At 31.0% G+C, this 26,418-nt stretch overlaps 2 protein-coding genes and 1 long non-coding RNA gene across 5 annotated transcripts in view; 2 read left to right on the forward strand and 1 right to left on the reverse strand.

Annotated features, from left to right (window-relative positions):
* Nucleotides 1-9,191, reverse strand: part of LOC139484008 (G-protein coupled receptor dmsr-1-like) — a 92,172-nt gene extending 82,981 nt beyond the window's left edge. Inside the window, exon 1 of the mRNA XM_071267732.1 lies at nucleotides 9,125-9,191. The gene's annotated coding sequence lies outside the window, so the exon portion shown is untranslated. The remainder of the gene's footprint in view (nucleotides 1-9,124) is intronic.
* Nucleotides 1-18,551, forward strand: part of LOC139484035 (uncharacterized) — a 107,965-nt gene extending 89,414 nt beyond the window's left edge. The window contains exons 10-12 of the long non-coding RNA XR_011655106.1: nucleotides 1,755-1,826; nucleotides 16,538-16,702; nucleotides 18,408-18,551. This is a non-coding gene — a long non-coding RNA (uncharacterized lncRNA). The remainder of the gene's footprint in view (nucleotides 1-1,754; nucleotides 1,827-16,537; nucleotides 16,703-18,407) is intronic.
* The window catches only part of LOC139483987 (protein MON2 homolog), a 287,784-nt gene that overhangs the window by 169,709 nt on the left and 91,657 nt on the right, over nucleotides 1-26,418 (forward strand). The gene's annotated exons all lie outside the window — the stretch shown is intronic.

The raw sequence follows: 26,418 nt of genomic DNA on the forward strand, positions 1-26,418 counted from the left end.
TTCCGTAGGGAAAGTCGATTTATAAAATCGAGAATTGGCTTGGGTATGTTTCTCTTCTTATTTCTTCTTTATTATTTTCACTTGATGATATTGATTTCGATATCATAATTCTACTCAATCGGGATTGAACGATTAAAAGATCAAATCATATGAAAACTAAATCTTTCAAAAATGTGAACTAGTAAAATTATTTAAACAAAAAGTTTGCAAGCATTTCTCAGTACCCCCGATTGTCAATTTCACCTGCTTTGTCGTTATCGTTATCGTTTTACTCTGTTTAATAAACAAAATTGATGGAAACACTAAATTCTTTGAATTTTTTGATTTTGACAAGACGCCATTTTGTGAAAGATTTTAAACTGGTCTTTAGATTAATTTCCTTGTAATGCATTCCAAAATAGTAAACCAGTAAACCGGAAGTAAACTTATTTTTCTTAGTATAAGCCTCCTTTAATAAGAAGCACCCCCATATGAAGTCTAACCTTAACTTAAAAAATATCCAATATATGTACACGTTACAGTATATATATATATATGTTGTGTACAAGATGTAAGTTTGTACAAATTATAATTTGTACAGGGTTTTTGTACAAGTTATAAGTTTTTTGACACCTTCCTTCTTGCAACAGGTGATACAGGTGTATCTTATAAAATGTACCAGTGGAATTTTTTAAATTCAAAATATTATACTTCAACCTAACATTCAGTGCTATTCTCCTTGTCTTCAAACTGGAAATGAGGATACCAGAATTGTTTAAATTCTAATCTTATTTTTTTCCTTATACCATATTCATCTCCATACAAAATCTTTGTGTGGTCTTATAATGTTTTTGTATGAATGCTCAGTATTAGACTGTATCATGAAGTTGTGAAAATATGACAGAAATATGCGAAGCAAAAGACTGTGTGCTTGCATCATTCATTTGTGTTCAGCAGGTCATAAAACACTGATAACTTGTACAAAAAATCTGTACAAATTATAATTTGTACAACATTACAACTTGTACACAACATATATATACATCAACGATAATAGTGCCATGAATGGCATATTTACAGGGACCTATTAAATAGAAATACAGGCGGGAAATTTAAAAACTCAAAATGTTTTAAAACATTACACTTTTATTGATTGATGTCTTGAGCTTTGATTCCATCAACAACTGTCAGTCCATACTTTACCAATGCAATATAACCATGCATTTCCCTTTCTTTGATTCTTAGCATAATTTATGTGCCCCTTTGTTAATCTTTTGAATGCTCTAGGTGCCCTTTTTATTGGAGTTACCATTCCCACTGTGTGATAGGGGAAACACTAATCTTTGTACCTTATTCTGACAAAACACAAGCATCACAGATAGATGTCATCAAATAAAACAGTCAGATATATTTTAGTTTTTTTCAATGCAAATTTCGAAATTAAACTAAAATATAATGGACAGGATCCGGATCTTCTTTTTATTAAGAATGACTGATTCTTCTCTTGAAATCTGAAAATGGTTGATGTACACTTTTTGAGGGAGGGTGGGGGGTCTGAAAAAGTGTACGCTTTGTACACTTTGGAAAATGGTTGACAATTATGGATGACCCCTTAGAATATAGGTGTTCACCTAGTTTTTTTTAGGTTTATTTATTTCATTAATTATCTTCTATATGTACTTAGCTATTGTCTTAGAATATAGGTGTTCACATTGTTTTTTTTTATGTTTATTTATTTCATTAATTATCTTCTATATGTACTTATTCTTTTTCAGATGACATTCTGTTACTTCAATAAAGCTTGGTGTGGTGCTGTAAATGTACTGTCACTTTCTGCTCAATCAATGGTAAGAGAACTATGTGTTATATATACTTTAAAAGTGGGTCATATCATAATTATGCATTGCAGGATGAAGAAATGCACTAAAAACACTTGTCTTTTGTTTTGTATTTTTTTAAGTGTGCTTTAGGGATTTTGTTCCTTGAATTAATGCTATATAATATCTGTTTGCCTTTACATTTAAGATTAAATATGGTATGCCTCTAAGTTTATTCTACAGTGACTCCTTTTATGATCTTCTGTTTTGACTACAATTTGCCTTAAAATAGAAATGTTTTCTTAAATTGTTATGGTGAACCTTTTAATGATATTGGTCTTGACGATTATTATAAGATGGTTCTGTAAGAAGCAACGGCTGACATTGTTTTCTATTATCGGTTGTCCTGTGATAAAGACAACTTTAAACAGGTAGCCATTTTAAATGAGTTTTACAGGAAATATTATAAAGATCAAAATGACATTTATCAAATAACAATATTACATACAGAGTATGTGAGTTAATTAGCTGGTGGGAATACAACAGCTAAGTTATGATTTATCTCATCAAGGCTTTAATCACATCCATGATAAATTAGAGACTTCCCTCTAGGGAGAAATAACTGTCTTCTAATATACACTAACTAGATCATATAAATTATACCACTGGAGTATGTAGGAGGATTAAGTTCAGTTTTATTTCTTATGATTCTCATTTTTAAAGCTTATAATAGTTAAATGATTCAAAGCTACAATTGTCTGCTATTCTGTTGAAAATTAACGAAAATAGTTTATAATACCCACTGGTCAAAGACAGAACACATTATAGTTAAATGCAGATGATTCAAAGCTACATGTCTGCTATTCTGTTGAAAATAAATGAAAATAGTTTATAAATACCCACTGGTCAAAGACAGAACACATTATAGTTAAATGCAGATGATTCAAAGCTACATGTCTGCTATTCTGTTGAAAATAAATGAAAATAGTTTATAAATACCCACTGGTCAAAGACAGAACACATTATAGTTAAATGCAGATGATTCAAAGCTACATGTCTGCTATTCTGTTGAAAATAAATGAAAATAGTTTATAAATACCCACTGGTCAAAGACAGAACACATTATAGTTAAATGTATATCAATGTCCCTCTGTCTGTCCATCTATTTGTCAACAGTTTGTATGATTACTCACAAGTAAATATTTGTATGATAATTTGGCTTTAATACATTAAAATAACATAAGAAATGAGGATAGAAAGCTTGTTGTCGATTTAAAAAAAGATTTTTTGTCATTCTGCTATTACAGATCTTTGACACACAGATTTAATAAGACAATTCTTCAACATTCTTAAAGTGATTTCCTCCAAACTTTTACATTATTATGAGGTTTCATGAAAGGAAATGCTTATCACAAATCATGAATATCAGTATTAATTTCCTCCAAACTTTATTGTTGAGCTTTATTAAAGGAAATTAATTTTCTGGTTTGTCATGCAAGAGTTATGGGACTTTAGTTATTAGATTTTAGTAAAGTTTTTACATATTGTACTATAACTTTAGTATGCTTTGATTGATTCAGTGGAAACTTTGCATAATTGTTGAACATATAATTAAATGCCTATGAAATATCACATTTCATTTTTGCATCAATTTCAATATGCAAAATAAAGGTGTATCATCCACTGTTTATTAATCTTTTAATGTTGTTGTCCCTTTGCACGACTCATTGCCAGATACATAGAAATAAAGGATGTCTGTTTGTCTGGTCATTTCTCTAAAATATTTAGTTATTGCCCTTGTTTCTAGAATAGATAAAGTATAAGCTAAGCAAGGGACACTATAATTCTGATCTTTTGATTTAGTTTAAAATTTCTGCTTACCATGAGATTATGTTAGAAGGTGGCATAAAAAAAAACAATTAATCAATTTACTTTCTAAACTATTGGTCATTATTCTACCAATTGAATATTTCTCCAAAAAAGCGCTATGTAAAGTGTAAAATCTTTATTTTTCAATTTTGTCTTGCCAGTAACCAAGTTTATAAGAGAGACAACAATTCAAGTATTTCATTTCCTTGTAGTGGTATTTATGGTAATTATGGGGCCAATATTAAACCAAAGTTGGGCTCAATCAATATGAGGGTATCTGTTATGATTTTAATCGATTTACATGATTTCCAAAACTAAAGTAGAATCAGGTGAGCGACACAGGCTCTTGAACATTACTTATGATCTAATTAAGTGGTCCAGTTATTTTTCATTAGGCCTGTTTCTCTATAATGTAACGGAACAGAGCTTCAATATTTGGAATGTATCAAGTAATATGTCTATGTGTCTCCAGAGGCCAAGTTACAGATTTTGGATTATGATTATTCACAAAGCAAGTTTTGGAGTAAAGATCAAGTGGTTAGCTGAGTTTTGAAGGAAACGCCTAATGTATAAGTTAACTCAATTAAAAAATGCCACTGTTTGTGTTAATGAACTGGTCTAAGTGGACTGAGTTAACCATATGAACTGATTGAAAATATTAACATATCAAAGGAACAGACAGTGTGCTGCTTTTTTTTTTTAATTTTAGCAGTTAACTTAATTTTTTAAACAGCAGAGAACTTGCTAACAAACAATATATGCTGTGCATCCTTCAACTTTAATTTACACAAAATTCATTTTCAAACTGTTTCATATGTTTGTTGATCCTGCAACATTTATGTGTGGAAGTTTAACCTATTTATTTTTGATACGACCAAATCCCAGTAAAGTGTTAAAGTTTGTTACATGTACATCAAATATCTTGTCAAACTTTTAGACAATTTTATGAAACACTGAAAGCAGCTTTTTTATGCTTAAAATATAAAGGCTGAAGCAGACCTTTTAAAAATATTTATTTTTCATTTTCAGTATTTTTATGATAGATGGACTTTATTTTTGAAATAGATGACATTTACAGATAGTTTAGCATCTCATGTATAGAAGTTATAACATACTTCTTAATACCAATAGTAAAGATTAATGACAAGATTTAAACCTCTTATAAAAAACGTACAACATATAAAAATTCACAATGAGACTCTCTTTAACAAATTCTGCAACCTATTATTGAAAATCACAAGTCTTGAATTACAATTCTGCTACATTAGTTGTATATGTTAACAACCAAAAAACTAATTAGCTGGCTTCAAGTTATATCTGTCCTTCTCAACAAAAGCTCATTAGGAAGTCAAAATATGCTTACAGCAAAATTCAATTTAAATAAGATTCTATTGAAAGAGTTTTGAGAAGGGAATAAAATCTGTTTTTCAGACAACACAGACAGCTTTCAATCTTGCAGCATAATTGATGGAATTTGTGAATAAAATATAGATTACTCTTCTTATTTTAGAATTAAGATAAAAACAAATTTGAGAAAAAATGTGAAGATATCAGTTAAAGGCAAAGCTTGATATTTGACCGATTCTATAAGGCAGCCTCTCAACATTTTTTGTGTTGCTTCAACAAGTTATAAAAGGCAAGACTTAAACTCACTGTTTACAGGGGATGGATGGGTGGCACTGTCAAAAGTGTATTAGTTTGTCATTTAAGGGGAACCACTAGTGGTAGGTCAATGATATTTGGTATGGAGTTGTATGAGTAAATCAGCACATCTAATTTCCATGAAGATTATTTGGATAATTTTAAAGGGAACACCTTATGACAAGTCAATGGTATTTGATATGCATGTTGTTATCATTGGCATTTCTCATTTTCCCTAAAAGTTATTTGGCCCTTTACCTTCAGTCAGGCTTCATTTCCTTTGATGATTTTCACTAATTAAAATAAGCCATTTAAATGAAAAAAGCCAGACATATCTGTGTGTCAATAGTTTGTCCTTTATGTTTGTGTTCAGAGGCGGATTGTGGGGGAGCCCAGGGTACAGGGCCCCCTTTTTGTTAGAAAAACTTAGATTATTAAATAGGGAATCACTAAGCCATGACTGGACCAGACCCCATCTTAGCCAGTCGGTCCCACACACCATTTTATTATAATTTCTGGGTCAAACACTAAGGTTTTTACAATGATGTTGATCAGCTGTAGATAGCTTTGTATATCTGTAGTAAAAAATCTCAAGGTCAAGATAATGTCATCAGCAAGAGATCAATTCTTAATAAGAGTCTGATACTATTTGATAACAGTGGCAGATCCAGAACTTTTCCTAAGGGGGGCCTGCTCCAGTCATGGTTCAATGATTCCCTATATAATCAACCAAATTTTTCCCACGAAAGGGAGAGCCCGGGCCCCCCAGTGCCCCCCCCTAGATCCGCCTATTGATATTAACTGCCTGCAGTTTAAACAAGTCGTAGATTAAAGCAGAGACTGCCAAAGGTATCAACAGCATATTTTTTCAAAATAGTGTGGACAGTAAATATATCATAAGTCTTCTATTTTAATTAAAGGAAAGGGAAAAAAAGCAGTAACAAACAATAAACTGAAACTCACATCATTATGTTTAAGTGTTTGCTTTAATAATAAGTAAATAAAGTTAATAAATGTGTGCTTAAGTTACAGTTATCTAAATGATCGATTACAAATTGAGTGCACCTGACTTAATACAGCATTGAAATTTAACATGTTTATCATGTTTATTATCAAAATGGTGCATTTCATAAGTTTATATGTAAAACAGGCAGCATGTATAAATGTTACATCTTTGTTTATGTTTGTGTTTACATTGATATTGATCAGCTGCAGATGCAGTTATACATCTGTGTATTCAGTTTACATTTTTGATGAAGAAAACACTTATTCAACTCAATTGATCTGTGAGCAGAGATTTAATAATGGATAAAACAGAAACCCCTAATCTAATACAAGTTGTTTGCATTCCTTTTCAGTAATGGCAGTTTTTGTCTTCATGGACATATTTTCACTATATGAATTTGTATATAAAGTAATTTGAACATAATAATTCTGAATTTAATGCTTATTTCATATGTGTTAATTTGCTCTTATGGTCCACTTATAAAATTGGTAAATTTGATGATAAAAGAAATTCAATGCTGTATCTTTCCCATAACATGCATGTACTAATGCCAAATTGTAGTTATATAAACGGGGTATTGAATTTTTTATTAAAAAATAAATTATTGAGTTACGCCATAGTCTAATTAGAAAATAAGGAAGCATAATGTTTGAGATAAATTCATAGAATGTATTGTGTTGATCTTTTCAGTTTTATAATTTGTTTTGCTGCTAAATGATCAAATTAACGAAGCTGCTTGAAAGTCTTGAAACTTCCTGCAAGAATACATAAAACAAGCCACCAGCATGTTGACATGGCATTTAGATATAAAACAAGCCACCAGCATGTTGACATGGCATTTAGATAACTCCCAATGATCATAATAGGATGAATTATGAATTCATTTCTTAGTGAGACAAATTTTATTTCATTCATTCTTAGCATAATTCAAGTAAATTGCCCCTTTGAATTTCTTCCCTTACTTGTTCAGTGCCATGATTATGAAAGTGGTTTAAATATGGAAACAAATGAAAATTAATGACATGAAATTTATATCTTAATGTTGTTGGCAAATTTATTTTTGAACATTCGGAGCATGCACTGATTTTTGTTGTGATTTCCACCGTAAAGATTCATTTAATAATTCTTTCATTGATTTTCGTAGAATATATAAAGTGTAAATTGATTTTGATTTGAAGAAATTATGAAGTGAATCTAACTGTCATAAAGATTCTTTTTCTGTTAGATTGAAATCAATTTTATCTGTGAACAAAAGTCATGTATAGAAAAATAAATGGAATGTAGAGAGACATAGATAGAAGCTATTGACAAATTATTCTTCACATAACAAAAAGACTGGGGTTTATTATAGTATTGTACAATGGGATGCATTAACAACAAAGGCGGAAGACAAAATTTTTGTTAAAGTCCATTCAAAAGTAATTATTTTGATAGTTTTATATAGTTTCTTATGACTTTTTTTCCTTCTTTATGTTTTGGTGTAAATATCATGAAAGAATATAGTCTGTAAAGGCAGACTTTTTAGTTATCTCTTCTTTATTTTGGTGTCCAGACTCCCACTTATTTTAACAAATTCAAATGACAAGCATATTTAAAAAAGATTGTCATGTAAATAAACAGATGTATCATCTTTTAACTTCATTTGCTAAGATTTATTGAATTTATACTGTATATGTTCAGGTTTAGATATTGGTCACACACAAAACCACAATCGTAATTCATAGTGTTTGGTCTAAGATGTTACTGACAAGAATTCACCAAAGAATGAGCCTTATTTGAGAAGAATTTTCTTTTATCACCTTATTGATTACTACCGTTTCTTAAATGAATATTTCATTTGGTATGATTTATAACTATAATAATCCTACCTTTCCTTTAATATCCTTCTGCTGAAAGCATTTATGCAAAGATGCTAGAAAAAAATAGCTCTGAGTCAGAGCACATCCTTTTTATTAAATTTTTAAATTTTTATTTGATAGTGTAGTCCAGTGGCGGATCCAGGGGGGGGGGGGTTCCGGGGATGCGCACCCCCCCTTTATTTTTGCCGATCAATGCATTTGTATCGGGACATATGTTTTGCACCCCCCCTTTGCCCTGGGTGCCCTGGGTTAGCACCCCCCCTTTCGAAAATTCCTGCATCAGCCCCTGGTGTAGTCCTACATGTTACTGTACTCCACAACTTTTCTTGCTTTTTGGAGTGTATGATCTCCATATCAAAGTTTGTTTAGCACAAAGTTTTCTAATTGATGGTAGTAATAATAGCCAGGGGTAGAGTTGAAAATTTTATGTGTCAAGTTTGTTATTTTTTTGTTTTTCGACCCCTGCAGCTTAAAGCAGTATACCCTTGCCTAAATGTCTGTTTAAGTTTACAATTACATCACCATACAGTTATACCTTGATGTGGTACAAATATTTAGTCATTTTCATATAGCATTAGAATAAATATTTATAAGACTTACTTAAAATAGCTACAGGTACAGACAGATGTGAAACAAGGGAAGCTTAAACCAGACAGATGAGCTTAGTTATACTAAACCAATGCAATATTTTTATATTGGTTATAAGGAGAACTTATTTTGCTGTCAAAGTTACAATTAAGGTGCCTCCATCAGTTAGATTGAAAAGGTCTTGTATTATTTTAATTCCAAAACTAACTTTATCTCATAGTTTTAATCCATTTTTTACTGAAATGAAAGTTTCAGTTTGAAACTTATCTAAGTATTAAAGCTATATAAACTACTTACTTTTTTGGTTGTAAATCATTTGTTAGTATAAAATAAATGTACTTATTTAATTGAATACATAAGCTTACCTTGTATATAACTGTCCTGATGTCCGATTTAAAACTCAGAATCAAGAAATATATCAATAATAGCAAGATTTGTGCTACAAACCCACCCACCTATTCTTTAGCCAATCAGATTAGCTAGCACCTGTTAATGCTTTGTTATACAGATTGCATTTTTTTGTAATTATGAAATAATAGGACCCCAGGTATTGATTCTGACTGTTACCAGATGCAAGGGCATTTAGTTTGTTAAATTCTTCAGTGGCAATAAATACATTTGAGTAATTAGTTAAAAAAAAAAAATTCAAAACGTATAAAATGTATTATTATTGAAAAAAAAGATAAATCTGATTATGAGTAAAACATCTTGTTTTGTAATAAATACAAAAATTGAGGAACAATCTAGAACTTACTGTACTGAGTAAGTTTTTGAATTGTCTTCGTGCTATAAAAAGTCTTGATGTAGACTCTTTTTACAATATTTCAAAAAGTTTTCACGAAAAATTGTTATCTCAATCAGTGAATGTTGAAAACAAAATATAAACATGTTTGCTCCTAATAAGTCACCCATATTTTAATCAAATAAAAAATTGTAAGGAGTTTTTATACTGCCGCAAAAATAAATTTGCGTTGTATAATGGTATGATGTTGTCGACGTCGTCTTCCGAAGACGCATATAGTTTCCGGACAATAACTTTAGTTTTAGTTAATGGATCTCTATAATTTTTTAAAAGAAGGTTCAATATCACTAAAGGAAGATTGGGATTGATTTTGGGGGTTGTGGTCCTAATAGTTTATGAATTAGGGGCCAAAAGGGGCCAAAATTAAACTTTTTGTTTGTTTGATTTCATCAAAAATTGATTAATTGGGGTTCCTTGATATGCCGAATCTAACCCTATATATACAATCATAATATTTAGTCCCCTTTTTCAAATTGGTCTACATTAAGGTCAAAAGGGTCCAAATTAAATTTAGATTGATTTTAACAAAAATTGATTTCTTGGGGTTCTTTGATATGCTGAATCTAAGTATGTATTTTGGATATTAGACCATAATAGGTAAATGTCCAATTTAAAATTTTTAAGTACTTAGACCACATTCATTCTGTGTCAGAAACCTATGCTGTGTCAACTATTTAATCACAATCCAAATTCAGAGCTGTATCAAGCTTGAATGTTGTGTCCATACTTGCCCCAACTGTTCAGGGTTTAACTTCTGCGGTCGTATAAAGCTGTGCCCTGCAGAGCAACTGGTTGTACCTTAAACCAATTGTTTCATATCCATGGTTATTTTTATGTACTATTAAAAGACAATCTGTGCCAGTAATTTTAGTCAAGATTTGACAGAATTTCTAAGCATCTAAAGATTTAGGACATAATTGATTGCAGACATACTAGCATTAATTTTTTTCATTGGACATTATCAAAGTGGTTTTTTTTTAATTGAAATCTGAAGAACTAATCTACTGTGTCTGTTGTCATCAGATTTCCTGTATAATATAATCTATTATTTTTTTTCATTGGACATTATCAAAGTGTTTTTTTTTTTAATTGAAATCTCAAGAACTAATCTACTGTGTCTGTTGTCATCAGATTTCCTGTATAATACCATCTTAAAGGAAAAAAAATAAAACAGGGCTTAAAACAGGACAAAATCTAGCATTTCAAATTATTCAATACTTAAGTTTTGATGTTTTTCCCTGTAAATAGGTTATGAAATCCACTACCTTCATTTTTTTTAGTCTTAGTTGATTAAGCTCTTATAGTTTCTTCACATGTTTCTGGGTGAAGATGTTTTTTAGAATACACTAGTTACCTCTTCAGTATACTGAACAAAACTTTGTTCTTTTTAATGAACTTTGTTTCAAAAAAAATTAAATAGCCTAGAGTAGATATAACTAGATTTTGCACTTATTAAAACAGAGTTGCTTGTACTTGTGAACTTTCTAACATTTTGCAAGCATGGCATACTTCACTATTTTAAAAATCTATGAAATCATATGAGACTATGCAGTGCTTTTTGTTAAGTTTGAATGAATTCCAGATTGTCTTTTAATGAAGTGGCTGTTCGTGTCTGAATTGTTTACATGTTTCTGTAAACTCTAATTATTGATAAAAATATAGGCCAAAGATTATCTTGAAAAAACTTGTTTGAAAACATCAAGATTACAGAGTGTGTAAACAGGTATTGTCACAAATGTCTTAGATAAACTATAAGGTCATTGTAGATATTTTTCCTACTTGTTTCTGATATAAGCCAGGATGTTTGTAGATTGCTTATCTATTCACTATGATGGATCCATTCTTGCTTTGGTTTACTGGATAAATGTTTTGACAGTTATAGTTAGTTGTTCCTATGTAAACAGCTTAGTCTTGCTTAATGATTATTGAGAAACCAGTTGAGTAGGTTTTGATTATCTTGATCATGAAATAATTTGTTCTTTATAAATAGAAAGTGCCATGTAATTGGAACAGTTGGATGCATGCGATATTTCATATGACACCATTTTTTAATGATTTAATTTGAATCCTTGGTTTTATGGTGACCTGATTCAGTGGGAAATATCAAGCATTTATCACAATAATTGGTATTGGTACTGAAGATCTAATAATTGATATGGTCTAAGTTATAATATTGATTGAAATGTAATTTTGTCATGGAACATTTTAAATATATTTTATAAACAGTTGGAAATTGTATGCTATGATTCCATTAATTCTTGGAAAAGTTACTTAATATGAAAATGAAGAGTAATTTTAAGTCACTAAAAGTAAGTTCTTTCAGAAATACAAATGTCAAGATGTTAGAAGTTTTTCTCTAATTGTGAATTGTTACATTCTGGTTGTCCTGTTTGGTGATTCTGTTGTCTAGAGATAATATTGTTATTATATCCATCAGATCATTACAAGAATTGATTACAGTGAATATTGTATATGATTACCTAATTAATGTCCAATTCTACTGAAGCCAATATCTAACACATTTGAAGATTGCATTGCAACTTAATTTCCCCAGCGTGAACAATTGGAAATTCTATAACATGGACAACATAAGAAAAATAGAAACATATAGTCAAAGATGAATCGTTTAGTTACAAAATTATATAGGAACAAGATGTTTGGTTAATTTATTGGTAAAGTTGTTATACTTGAGAAGAATAGGCAATAATCAGGTGCTGGATTTAAGGATATTGATGTGTCAGTACATAAATATGTCCCATAATAAGTTTCTGTTCTCTAACTTTAATTTGCCTCAACCAAATGTTATGAAACTTATACACAATGCTAATTTATTACCACAAAACACAGATTAATTTGGAATTTGAGAGTCATCACTTTTACTGTTCTGGAGTTATTGAAGTTATCAAAAATCATGAGTGCATTAAAAACACACATCACCATGGCCCAAAAGAAAAATTCTGAAAAATGAACAATGATAACAAATCATTACAAGCCTTACAAAAATCGTTGATTGTAAAGTCTGTGTTCCTGAATGTAAGCAGTTCCTGTTTTATGTGGCATCTGAGTTGTGTACCCATGCAGTAAAAATAGAGACTATAGTCATGATTGGTATTGTCACAATCTTGGAAAAGAGGATTATATCTGTTATTAGGTAATCTTTTACAGATATTCCTTAAATTGTCAAGAACATGAAGATGTTTTCCGTAAAACCCTTAAAGGGATGACTTTAACTTTACCTGGCATTTGGATCTGTGTAACCAGTATTATAATAAACCAGCCATTAATGAAATCATCATAAGAAACACAAACCCCTTAGTCAAGGTTAGTTTACCATGAAGTTGTGGTTACAAAAATATGAAATATGTACACTTGTTTATTACCATAATTTCTTTTTTAATTTACTCCAAATGAGGTTTTTGACCCAGAATAATGCTTTCCCCTATACATGGAATTGCTGGTACATTTGTATCCAATTTAATAACACTAAAATGAGAAAATGAAATATGCTTATTTAGAATTAATAATGCCATATGGTTTACTTGCTTTTCTCCATATTGAAAATCAATTCCCAATTAAAATCAAATAGTTTTGTCCTACAAATCAAGCTGTCATCATTTAAATCACCATGGCACCATTTTTTGTAAATTAAGGTTCTAATTTTGGAATATTCATTTATAGAGGATTTGATTTTAAATGCAAGCATAAAGGTCATGATAGTTTAATGAAATGAATTTTGCTGTAGAAAATTACTACACTAATAGATATTTTTCATTATATCCAGTGCAGTATTCTAGATTAAAGAAAAGAAATAGTACCACAGCATCAGTTCTGAAAATTTGTCTCTAAGTCTTAAGTTTTTTTTACATTTTTTTTTACTGTGTAAATGATGTACCACAACAGGAACACTGACTATCTTGCATTGCAATATATCCTTGTGCCAAAATGTCCATCAGCAGTAGTATAGGCACAGTTAGTGCCAGACATGTGTGTATAAAACTCATTTGTAGTGTTTATATATTTTGATCCCAAGGGGAAATGAATCTTATTTAGACTGTGCCAAATGTTCACATATTTAAATTATACTACTGTTGCTTACTTTTTGTTTTGCTTTATTTTTTTGTATTATGTATTATTTGGGAATGATCTTATAATTTTGTTTAAAATTTTATAGAGCAAAAGAAAATGTTTTCCTGCTACGTCATTGCTTAAATCGATTCTGGTAACCAACGTCATTTCAAGTCTCAATTTTTTATCATTTATCTTTTCAAGATCACAGGATTTTCTGAAATCTCTGTCATCTATCATATGTCTTGTTAGATCTGGCACCCAAACAAATGTTCAATTACTTTTCTATTGCATGCCGTCCCCAATTTGGCAGATATTGGAAGTTATTATCTTTTTTAACAGTTTTCATTTTGAATATCATGTATTCAGCTTTATTCTATATCAGTTTTTGAAACAATTTATTTAATGATTAATTTCCTAAAATAAAGAAAAGACGTTTTCAGAATGTGATTGAGCTGAATATTGTACTGTTTGTACAAAAAAAAAAAAAAATTATTCATATTTCATTTTTTATTTTTAAATATATTAAGCAATATTCCATTCATCTTCCCTCCATTTGTGTCTTTTATGGGATGGTATTTACTTAGTTTTGAATGACATTTGTCAAACTCACATTTGTTAAAATAGCAATGATCAATTACCTTATAGTGTAATATCTTTTCTTTAAATGACATTTTCTCACAGACTGACAGGGTTCCAGAAGAAGCAAATAGGCAATTTAGTTTTTTAAGTTCAATTTAGAATAAATATGACAAATATTCTTCTTTCTATTGGAATTGTATCTTAACAGGTTAGCAAGGCTTATTTGATTGTGGACAATTGACTGACATTTATGGACAAGAAGTAAAGTAGGTGTTCAGGATGTTTTCCTTCTTAGTAACAGTTTCTTTTTAAAGTACACAGATTTAAAACACTTTATTCTTTCATCAACTGATCTGTTGTGGTTTAGGGAAACTAAAAGAGATGCAAAAGATACATGATAGAGAAATTCAAACTCGATAAGTCAAAAACAAAATGAGGCCTTTTATAGCTGACTATGCGGTCTGTGCTTTGCTCATTGTTGAAGGGTGTCCAGTGACCTATAGCTGTTTATTTCTGTGTCATTTGGTCTCTTGTGGATTGTTTTCTCCTTAGTAATAATACCACATCTTCTTTTTATATATACAATGTCATGGCATAAAACATTAAAGCAAATAGACAAACAACAATACACAAAGCACAACATCAAAAACTAAAGACTGAGCCACAGGAACCCTGTCAAAGACAGCAGAAGATTCTCTGGTGCTTTGGAAAGGTAAGAAGATCCTGCTCCACATGTGGCAGATGTCCTGTTGCTCATGAAAGTAAAATTAGTAATGTTATTTAATCTACTGCTAATCAGAACTACAATAAAAAAAAATTACTCTTGGGTTAAATAATATCAAGTTTTATCATTACAATTTTCACCTGTCATAACAACATTACTCAGTATAAAATAATATTGCAATACAGAGTAGAAATATATATTCTGCCTCATAAAAAGCAGCAAATAATTGTGTTAAAAATTACTTGACCATGCCAAATTATAACCCATTCTTGAACAGCTGGTAAAAATGAATATTCTGTCTGCCAAAATAGTCCTGCCACTAGGAAAGGAAGGGGTTGACGCAAGGCAAGTTTTTTCTGTAATCTGGCCAGGGTATATCAACAATTGTTTAAGTTGCGCTTATGAAGACAGGACAAAGCTAAAGACAGTGTCAACTGTTTATTTAGTCTTCCTTCAATCGACCCAATTGAACAGATCAAAGAAGCAATTTTCTCAAAAACTATTTTAAAATTTGATAAATATTTTATTAAGAATCAATCAATCTGAAAAGCAGACAGTGATAGTAATACAAAAAAAAATAAAGATTTTGATATTGAAGGTCAAATATTGATTTATGGTGTGTATTGTAAAAAAAGATATCATAATTGAAATGACTTTTCGAGTTTATCAGTTCATGACAACTGTTGTATTACCACAGTAAGAATCTGAGACCTTGACTATCTATGTATGTGGGAGGGGTAGAATTGCTTATTGAATTTTCGGGATCTGATTAAAAGAAAATCTTTCATTGAAAAAATATATGTCAATATGTTTGGCAATATATGTGGACCTTTTAAAGTTAATTTTTGTAAGCCTTTCTTTTTTTGTTAAAGTCTTGCGCCAAAGAAGGCCAAGGGAGTTATACAGTTTTAACACTTTCCTTTAATTTGTCTGCAGCTCATATTTTCCTCAGCAACTACAAGTTATAGTTTTGATGTTACACCAAGATGCAATTGGTTTGATGTCATACTGTGTTACATTTCATTAGTTACTTCTGTGTTCAATTTCCAGTTTGCTGAAAGCATTTGTTTAAATATCATGTGATATGGGTTTCATTTGGCTAATTGAAAAGGCCTTTCTATGCATTGTGAAAATTTTTCAACTTATTCCATGACACAGAAGTACACATTAAGAGAAGCAAGTTACCAACTGAATGATTTAACACTATATTATTCTATATGAACAACACCTTGCAGGCAAATAATTGTTTGGTGTTTGCTAGTGCTCAATAATTTCCAACTAACAAAAAATTAAATGTTTGTCCTTTTGTGAAAAAAGTCATATTTATTATATCTTTGACCTCATCCTCCATCTGGATAATCATATGATATTTGCAATTCTTATTGATTACAATTGTGTATATTCATATCTATTATCTGTACACATCTTTTCACCTCATTTTTGAGTTTTTTAATTTTATACCAAAAGGTGTTGGGATTCCTTTAAAGTTGGTTACAGAGAGCATCTATGCAGAAAGTAACTTGTTTGTAGAAGTTGATAAAACTGACTGTTCAGTATCCATTGGAATGTGTTTGTGTTAATTGCACTTCTTATTTTTAATTGCAGGACATTATACTACCAATGTAAAGTAAAGAATTATTGAACAACGGAAAGGTTAAGTAACCACTTCAAAGGAAAACAGCAATAAAGGGGAAAGTTTACAAGAAGTTAAATGGACATAATGATCCTTAGATGTAAATCAGAAACAACAGTTTATAATGAACGTTAGATGTAAGTGTAACCTCTATGATTAGGCTTATTGAAGAGATAATATGCTTTGCCACCTTTTTGAAGCTTCAAATATTCAAACTTGACATCCACTATATACTTCAAACAATATCAGAAAAAAGGATGATGAACCAATTGGATTTTTTGTAGAAATATACTTTATCAATATTTTTATTGATCCTTTTTTCATGTTAGAAAAAGTTTCAAGTTCTGTTCTTGATAATTGAGCAATTATAGATCATTATAACTTTAGTTCAATTGGTTACAAAAGTATGATATCTAAGTAGTATGGAATCTACTAGCATACTACAATTAATATAAAGGCTTATAAAAATGTATCTGCAGCTTTTGTGAGTTAAAATTGTTCTCATGAGAAGGAAAAGAAATCAGTTTATTTGCTGTTGTTTGTATGTCTAATTTTACAAGGGAAACAGTTGTTTATCTATTTCGACCCTCTTTTGTTGGTGGTTGTGGTAAATGATGTCTGTGAAATATTTTTTGGTAGTTGTGGTTATCATTATAAAAGTCAACCATCTTGAATTCCTTGTGCAGTGTCCGAGGTCTCTCAAATGACATTTCAACAAGTTCAGCATCCAGTAATCATTCCCTAAAGCCTGAGTGGTTCAAGAAAGGGTGTACCAGGTACATGTTGCCTCTGGTACTTAGTTTACGTTGCAGAGAAAACCTTTTGAAAGAATTTTTCCTTTCCTAATGATAACTATTTACACCCTATATCATGTTTACAGATAGGTACTTTATTTAATAATGTTGTGGTTTTCAAAGGCTTTACTTTTGATAAATGTATATGAAAATAAATTTGATATGTCAAAACAAATGAAATTGCGATAGAAAAGGAAAAGAAAAAGGAAAACCAAAATATAATTAAAAAAAAAATGCATTACCTAGATCTGATAATTTTTACTAATTTTATTACCTATTGTACATGTCATGCAAGCTATCAAAGACAAGGTTATGTGACTAAATACATTTATTAGTTTTAAAATAGTTTGTAACCATAAAATGAGACATTTAAGTTCCCAAGACATCATTGATCAAGGGAAGTCCAGTATTTTTTAACACTGTTATGTAACTGAATACTTAATCAATTTCTCATTTAAGTTCCTAGCTACATCCGTAAATTTACTCTGAATTTCATCTTTAACTGAGCAAATGATCAACCTATTTATACATAATTAGATATATAAAGATCAGTAAAAGTACAAAAGGAGTTGTTAGAAAAGATACACCATCAATGATATGTCTTTTGCACTAACTGCAGGTCTGCTTTTTGTACTGAGGAGGAGAGTACATCCCTTTATGCTGTATACAATCACATAACTGCAATCTTTGAAAATATTTTTCTTATTCAGTCCTTGTGTAAGCATCTAGTATTCCTACAAAATTTTCATGGACTTCATCAGTTAATGTGAACATTGAATTTTAACTACAATTTTTGTGTAGGGTTGTATGAAAACCATTGAGTCAAATATCCACAAAAGTACCATTTGTCCTCAATCCACGAAAAATTGATACCCATAATAATATATGTACCACAGTATCATCAAGACCTGAATGGTCAATTTGATTAATTATAATTGATATCATTCAGTCTTACACAAGTATTTCAGAGTATCTAATCATACCATTCTATTATATTCTATGTACAATGCGTACCATTATTTAATCTTTACAACAATATTTTTTGCAGGGAAAATACACCTGTTATGAATACAAGTTGGTTGACTGAAACATCTGTTTGGTAGATGACTACAGATTTGTTCGTAACTTCATAACCACTAACTGTCCTCTTTTCCTTCAATGTGTACTACAGAATAAGACATATCACTAGGTTTGTACTGACATTAGCAAGATGATGGTTGCCCTATGTGGAGCAGGATCTGCCTACCCTTCCCAAGCACCTGATGTCATTTCAAACTTTTAGTGGGGTTTGTGTTACTTGGTCTTTAGATTTGTTTACTGTTGTTTGTCTTTTGGTAGTTTTTCTTTTAGCCATTACATTTTTAGTTTTTTATCAACTTATGGGTTTGAATGCATCCTGTGATGTCTTTTGTCTCTCATTTAATGCATTCTTTGGAGACAAATTGGAGGCCTTTGGCTATTGTCTGTTCTATGGTCGGGTTGTTGTCTCTTTGACACATTCCCCATTTCCATTCTCAATTTTATTTCTTAAAAAAATAATTTACAGATATCTTGGTAAACTTTCCGTTTGAATCCTTTTAGATGTATCTTTCATAGTTATGTATATTGTAAATCCATCAGTAGATGTATCCACACATGTTGCAGATGGGTCAAGTTTTTGAAACACCAACACATTTTAAACTTTTAAGATGCATTTCATGTCATGAAGGCATAAGCAATATTGAGACTTTACATATAAAAGTTGTAGATTTGATGATTTTTGTACTTGTAATACTTAAACAAGAGCTGGTTTCACTTTTTCAAAACAATTCTTGATTAATCATGTTCCTACAGAAAACATATTCAGCTTTCACATTGATTCATTTGAATGTTTAACTGTATATGGTATAACACATGTGTATTATGATGAATTGACATGTTTCTTGATAGTAAAGCCAGAAGATGGCTGCATTGTATCAATATTATCTGTTGACTCTATAAAAGACAAGTAAAAGAATCCAAAAAAATCGGCTAAAATATATTTGAATACTGGTAAATCTTCAAATCAGATTTTTAACAACTAAATTTTAATGGTGATTTAATTAGAATGTTTCCAAACCTTGTAAGACAAATTGATGTATATTAACTGAATTACCATACTTGTAAGTCTGGTAGCCCACGTAACCAAGTCAGGAAATATCTAACTTTAGAGCTGTAAAATATAATCAGTACTTGTTGTTCAGACTAGTTACATAGTTGCTGAGATTTAATTATATATAGGAGAAGATTAATGACTAAAATATAACTTCACTCCAGTTCAGTGTAAGTTTTCTTTTTTTTTTTTCAAATTAGAAACAAAAAAATTCAATCGAACTGAAATTATTAATACTATACGGTAAAAACATGAGTGTTGTTGTCTTTATTGTCGACATAGTCATTATTTTCAAGATGACTGTGAATACCTAGCGGTATCCACTCATTTTACCCTACTGCACAATCACCACTTCAGGTGTTGGTTCACTTATATTTTTATTGATATTATTAATGTCAAATTCATACTTTTCATTATAAAATCATATCCTATGAACTCTGAACTGCTACATAAAATCACATCCTATGAACTGTCACTAATGCTGAATTAACGGTTCCTTACTTTGGACCTGACTTGTGGAGATGTTTTAAAAAGTGACACATAGAGAGAGTAAATTTTACTTTTTAATCCAAGGCTACTTCCTAAGTCAATATGCAATTAAAGAGATGTGGTATGATTGCAAACGAGAAAACTATCCAAAAAAATTAAATAAAGTGGATGTTATCTATTATAGGCATCTGTATGGCCTTCAATAATGAGAAAACCAATACTGTAGAGGCGGATATAAAAGCCCTGACATGAAAAATATTAAACTTTTCAATAACTGACAGCTTATTTATAACTTTTTTTTTTTATGAAAAACAAATATGACAGACATGAATCAATGGTTACAGGCTCCTGACTTGGGACAGGCACATAAAAAAATGTTGGGATTAAATATGGTTATGAGTCCTCAACCCTCCCCTAACTTGAGACAGTGTTGTAACAGTATAACATAAGAACAAACCATTAAAATCAGTTGAAAAAGGCTGAATTAACATCAGATCAATTCAAAGCAGAAAGACATCAAACAAAAAACACAGACTGGATGGGATCAGACTTGGAGGAGTATTTATTCCTTCCTCTTCCATAACAACAAAAAAGTAATGGTCTGAGAGTAAAATTTTCATTTTAATTCAAATGTGTAGGTTTAAGGGTTTTTGTTTTGCAAATTATCTTTGTTGTAGACGAGCACTTTTATAGTAAATACTTCCTGTTTGATGGAACTTCATTGTACATGTATTGAAATGTGAGTTACCCTATAAATAATCAAATAATTGTTATAACAGATAACCTCTGGTTAATGATCTTTCAAAGGATGAAATAAAAAAGAGGGATGTTTTTAAATCAGTTTCCTTTCATGAAGTTAGAATAGAGGAATCAAGATATAAACAGTCTAGTTACATGATAAAGCCTCATGGAAACAGTACAAAGGGCACTCCCTAATCAAGTATAATAGCTAAATTCTAATTTACAATGGGCACTTAACAATCAAATAAAATAGTTGTTTCTAAGTTACAAAGGGTACTTGGCAATCAAGTACTGGTATTGGTACTTATAACTTCATAGTAACAAAGAGATCATAGGACTTGTTAATAAAGATAAGCTTTAGATTTCGTTAACTCTTGTATAGACTCGATAGGGAACAAGCTCTTAAAAAGTTCTAACATAAAACTCTCTAAAGAACTTTTGCCTTGGGCTTCCTGTCTTGCATCTACCCTCATGTCCTTTGATGTTCATAAGACTTATGGTTAGGCTCAACATCAGACTATGTTTCATCAAGGAAAAATTATCCAAAGCACAAACCAATGAGGAATCGCCAATTTTAAGAAAAGTTCAATTATAAGTTGGTATCCTTATGTTCTGGTAAATTGATTTTTACAAAGAAAATATAACCATACATTATTATGTGAAAAGAGTTTTAGTGAGGCTTGTTGGCGTGTTATGTCTCAGTAAATTGTAAAAGAAAATTAAATCAAGACATGATAGACTATATAGATGGAAGCTGTCAAAAGTTATTGATTGCTGGTCAGGGCAGTCTAGGTACATTGTACTTTGCCAATGAGTTCTTAAACATTCAGTTTTTATACTCCTGTTTACAGGATGCATTATGGTGTCACATTGTCGGTTTGTCCATCTGTTGTCAACATGTCAGTTAATAGCACAAAAGCGCTTGAACCAATTTGCATAAAACTTCGGTGAATTGTTTTATTAAAGGCAGTGCTTTAAGGCCTGACTTTCAAGTCATGAGGTTCATCTTTTCATACGCAATCTATGCAGGGGGTCTTTTGGCCAGAAATAGATCCGGAAATGTTCGAATTTCTCCTCTTCTTTTTATGGTATGATAAAAGACAGAGACTCTAATAAATTATTTGTTTGTTTGTTTGTTTGTTGTATGATATGGTTTTTGTTTCTTTCATTTACATTGGGGACTAAAGAAACGATCAGTGTGTATTGTTCGTTTTATAGAACTTGTTATTAATGTGTATTTTGAATTATAAGCAGTCAACCTGACTACAAACTATCATTATTTGTATTCCGTGTGGAAAGAGGTCGGGTCAATTTCGAGTGTTATCTGACATCTAAAGATTTTTTAATTAGTTCAGATGTTGATATAACAATGAAAAGTCGACTGAACATGATTAATATTGCATCTTCTATAATTCAAAGCGGAATTCGGTTTATAAACGAGAAACCGTAAAGCGTTTTCAATTTCGGTATTAGTTATGTATGTTGTCTACGTATTATCCTGGTTCCCGGTACTACGTTCCGGGTATTAGCTATTTTATATATCTGATGTGTAACATTACGATCAGGTACCAGCCAATCTACGTGTGTATGTGTACATGATTTTCCGCCAAAATGACCGACTTACAGCTATGGAAAAATAGTCCATAAACGTTCCGTATAATGATATGCAAATTCATAATTAATCGTAACTTTTTTTATCTTTATATAATAAATATAACAAAATGGATTCCACAAAATTGAAAATAGCATTATTTTACGAGGATTTCTAATATTGTTTTCACTTCCGGGCGCAGTAATACTTATGTTTTGAAGAAGCTCGAAGAAATTGACAAAGTGAATTGAGAAGGAAACGGATAGATATACGTCCTTGCTATCAGGTAAAACAATTTAAATGTACAGAAAAAACACATTTACTTCACACAAATAGTACAGGCTTAAGCATTTTATTGTCTTATACACGACTGTAGTCTAGTGTTTAAACGACGGCGGTGACCTACAAGGTACGGGTCATACTGGGTCAAGTCTAAATGTGTAAACATATCCATGTGCTATTAGGAAGAAAGCATCGTAAAGCAATATCTACAATTTTTTCCTCCTTTATACATCGTTTAACCAGATATATTTCTCTTTCAAATACACTTAAACACGGGTTGTATGTACGTATCTTTTCTAGTGTTTTCTTGTCCTTATTAAAGTTCATTTGTTGATGTTTAAATATTTTTGAACGACTGAACACAGGAGTGAATGAATGCAACAATTATATATACTGAAGACTTGGACTGTACAATGATAGTGTACGTATATCATACTGATAATTATTCTAGCAGTAATTATGTTAATTTAGGATGTAATGACAGGAATTCATGAGCTATGCCTCAGGCTTTCTGAAAAAATATCAATGACAATGTAAACAGGAACAAAACATTGACACGAATGATGCTCTCTTCTATGTTATAGTTATTTAGGTATGTGTGTTGCACAAGTTTCAAAAAAACTTAAGTTATAAAACTTTTTTTCAGGGCACAAACCCACTTTAAAGAGACTTGTCTACTGCCATACCCATCCTATTTTCATGCACCATTTGCAAGCAAGAGACTGAATGGTTTGCAAAATTAAAAATCAGAACGGTGTCCAATTAAACCAAAAGAACTAAACTGGATGAATATTGTAGGAGAAATCTAGAGGAAAGTTTTGATTTGTGAAATTGGTTTTCCTGAAAAGTCATTCATCCTAGCCTGCAGAAAGGAACTATAACTGTCCACCACCAACTGACGAGCTAATGTTGAGCTTCACATATGGAATTACTCAAATACCATCAATGTCTATGCTTTCAGCACAGATTTCACAAGTTATGACACAGCTGTGCTTTTTTTTTTATACCTGTTAAAGAGTTGTATACTAAATTTTATTTTTTTATCAATAAATATATCTTGTGTCATTTAAGAACTTGTATTTTGCCAAAAGATGCATACTAGTGAATGAAAGTGGTGCAGTTCATTTTGCTTTGGTATATAGAATTGAATTACAATTGTTCATGTTATTGGAATGCATATAAAAATAAGGAGATGTGGTACAATGTATATACAAGATATTTAGTGAGTTTATCAAGCAAAAGTGAATAAGAAATAGGTATAAGCAGTTACAGGTACTACTGTACAATCTCAAACAATGAGAAAAACTCATACCGTAAAGAGAATTTTATATTTACAAGTAAGTTTTGTTTTTGCGTTGAATAATTTTCTTCTATTGTTTTAATTGCAAATATGGGAAGTGGTTAAAATGCTAATGAGACAGCTGTTATGGCCACAGAGCCTTAATTGAAAACTTCTTTTTCATTCATACCGGTAGATTTTGCCTGGAGTTAGAAACATATCTGCCAACTTTTCAAAATGCACATGGGGGTTTTACGTGAAAGATGGTTCATATAGTCATACAAAACCTTCAAGGGGGCCTTCAAATGGAAGCAGGACAAGTCACCCCACTGGCTAATTGCCCACTTTTAAAAAAAACGCCACAAACTGATTTATCAAATCGCCCCACATGTGAAATTGTTTAAATCATGTTAAATATTACTCCTGCCAACCCGCCCTACTTATAAAAAAACGGTAATATTTAGATTAATATATATATATATAATTAAAAATAAAAACTCGCACCACTTTAATGAAAACTAATCTACACAGAATACAAACAAACCGAAAATTTATTTAATTACTATTATTGATATACTGAAATTATAATTCTAAAAAAAAAATGTATTGTTGAAGAATAACTAAGTTTTGAAGCTTAGTTATTTGCATAACAATTGAAAAGAAACCTGTTAATTGTATCATAATGCAATATAAGAAATTTAACTTATATTCAACGGGATAACATCTTTTTCCATAAGTGGGGAGAGTTGGCATTACTAAATTCATCCTGGTTAATAATATATTTATCTAGATTTCACCGATTTCCATTAGGTGGGACCAGTTAGCAGGAGTAATATTAACGGAATTTAACTTATATACAACGGGATAACATCTTTTTACATGAGTGGGGCGAGTTGGCATTAGTAAATTCTTCCTGGTTAATAATATATTTATCTAGATGTTATCGTTTTCTATTAGGTGGGGCAAGTTGGCAGGAGTAATACAGTTGTATTAAGGGATATAACACATTTCACAAGTGGGGCGATTTGGTTATCCAGGTTGGGGCAGTTTTTTTTTAAAGTGGGGCGAGTTAGTGAAAAAGTGGAGCGATTTGTCATGGATTCCCTTCAAATATATTCTAATGTGGTTTTTGGCTTCTTCGTGCATAAACAAGCTCCTTGCCATTGTTGAATTAATTGTTTTCTTTAAAATAGTCGACAAAATTGCTCTTACAAAATTTCCATTTGGGAGCCTCGAGCTCGATGGGGGAAATACTCTGCAAATACTGACAGTTGGCAGGTATGGTCATCAAAAAAGTTGATGTGTTACTATGTACATTTACCATTATGTTACTTGATGTTCTTGCTATACACACAGTACAGAGACTAGTCAATCTTTGTGAACTATTTTTTATAGGAGTCATAGAATATGCGTATACAATCAATAATTAAAAATAGTCTATTTATATTGAAAAGGAAAAGTTCTTATATGTCTAAAGAAGAGGGACGAAAGACACCAAAGGGACAGTCAAACTCATAAATTTAAAGCAAACTGACAAGGCCATGGCTAAAAATGCATTTCATGGCGAGGCACAGAAAATATACTGTAAACAGTAGACTATATAGATATAGATGAACTAGGTACAAAAGAACTCTAAATCTTAAATTCTACAAACCACCTCTGTTCTATGGAAGATAATGATATAACTGGACTAGAAATACACACAACCTGTAATTAACTGCCTTTACAGCGCTTACGCGCTTTGATTTTTCAATGTGGGCTCCCTTTTGATTTTTGTAAATTTTAGATATTACACTTCTGAGTTATGGGGTTTTATTCATTAAAAAACAGGGATTTTTCAGTTTTTGGACAATAACTCAATAGTGCTTTGAGCAACTTTTATGAAACTTTGGGGACTGATTTAATATCTTTCAAAATAACCTCCCTTTTGGTTTTTTCTGAATAAATTTCTATGATGTTGAGGAGTTATCACCAAAGAAAATTCTTTGAAATAGCATGTGTGTATCATGTGCTCATGTTGCAGCCTTTTATTCCCATTGGACGCATTCCATCAAATTACAATATGCATGACTTATTCTCCAACACTTAAAGACATAGCACGATCATCTGCTTAAGAAAATTAATCTGTTTTCAGTAGGGAAATATCCAATTGATAATTAACAAGGTTTTCCTCAAAGTGTCAATCCCTTGCATCAATTTCACCATCAGTTCTATCAGAAGCTTTCTCAAATTAGGCTTTAGTAGAGTTGACACCAGTACCAGATGGTGTAATAAAACCCATACTTTGATACTAGGATTGTAATTATCTGTCAAATACAAAATCATTAAAACTAAAGCTAGTTAACTTGTCCTAACAGTTGAGGTGCTCCTAGGCTTCATTGTTCTCAACACCCAGTCAATCCAACTTACTGAAACTTTATAATTTGTACAGAAACAAGGCTGACTCATCACTCCATTCCAAAACTATTGACAGTTCAATGAGACAAGTTGTAAGGTCCTGAACCAGCCTTTTGTTTCTGAGCAACTTCAGTCAGAGATAAGATATC

The sequence above is a fragment of the Mytilus edulis genome, chromosome 1 (genome assembly GCF_963676685.1).
Source record: "Mytilus edulis chromosome 1, xbMytEdul2.2, whole genome shotgun sequence".
Classification (NCBI taxonomy): Eukaryota; Metazoa; Mollusca; class Bivalvia; order Mytilida; family Mytilidae; genus Mytilus; species Mytilus edulis.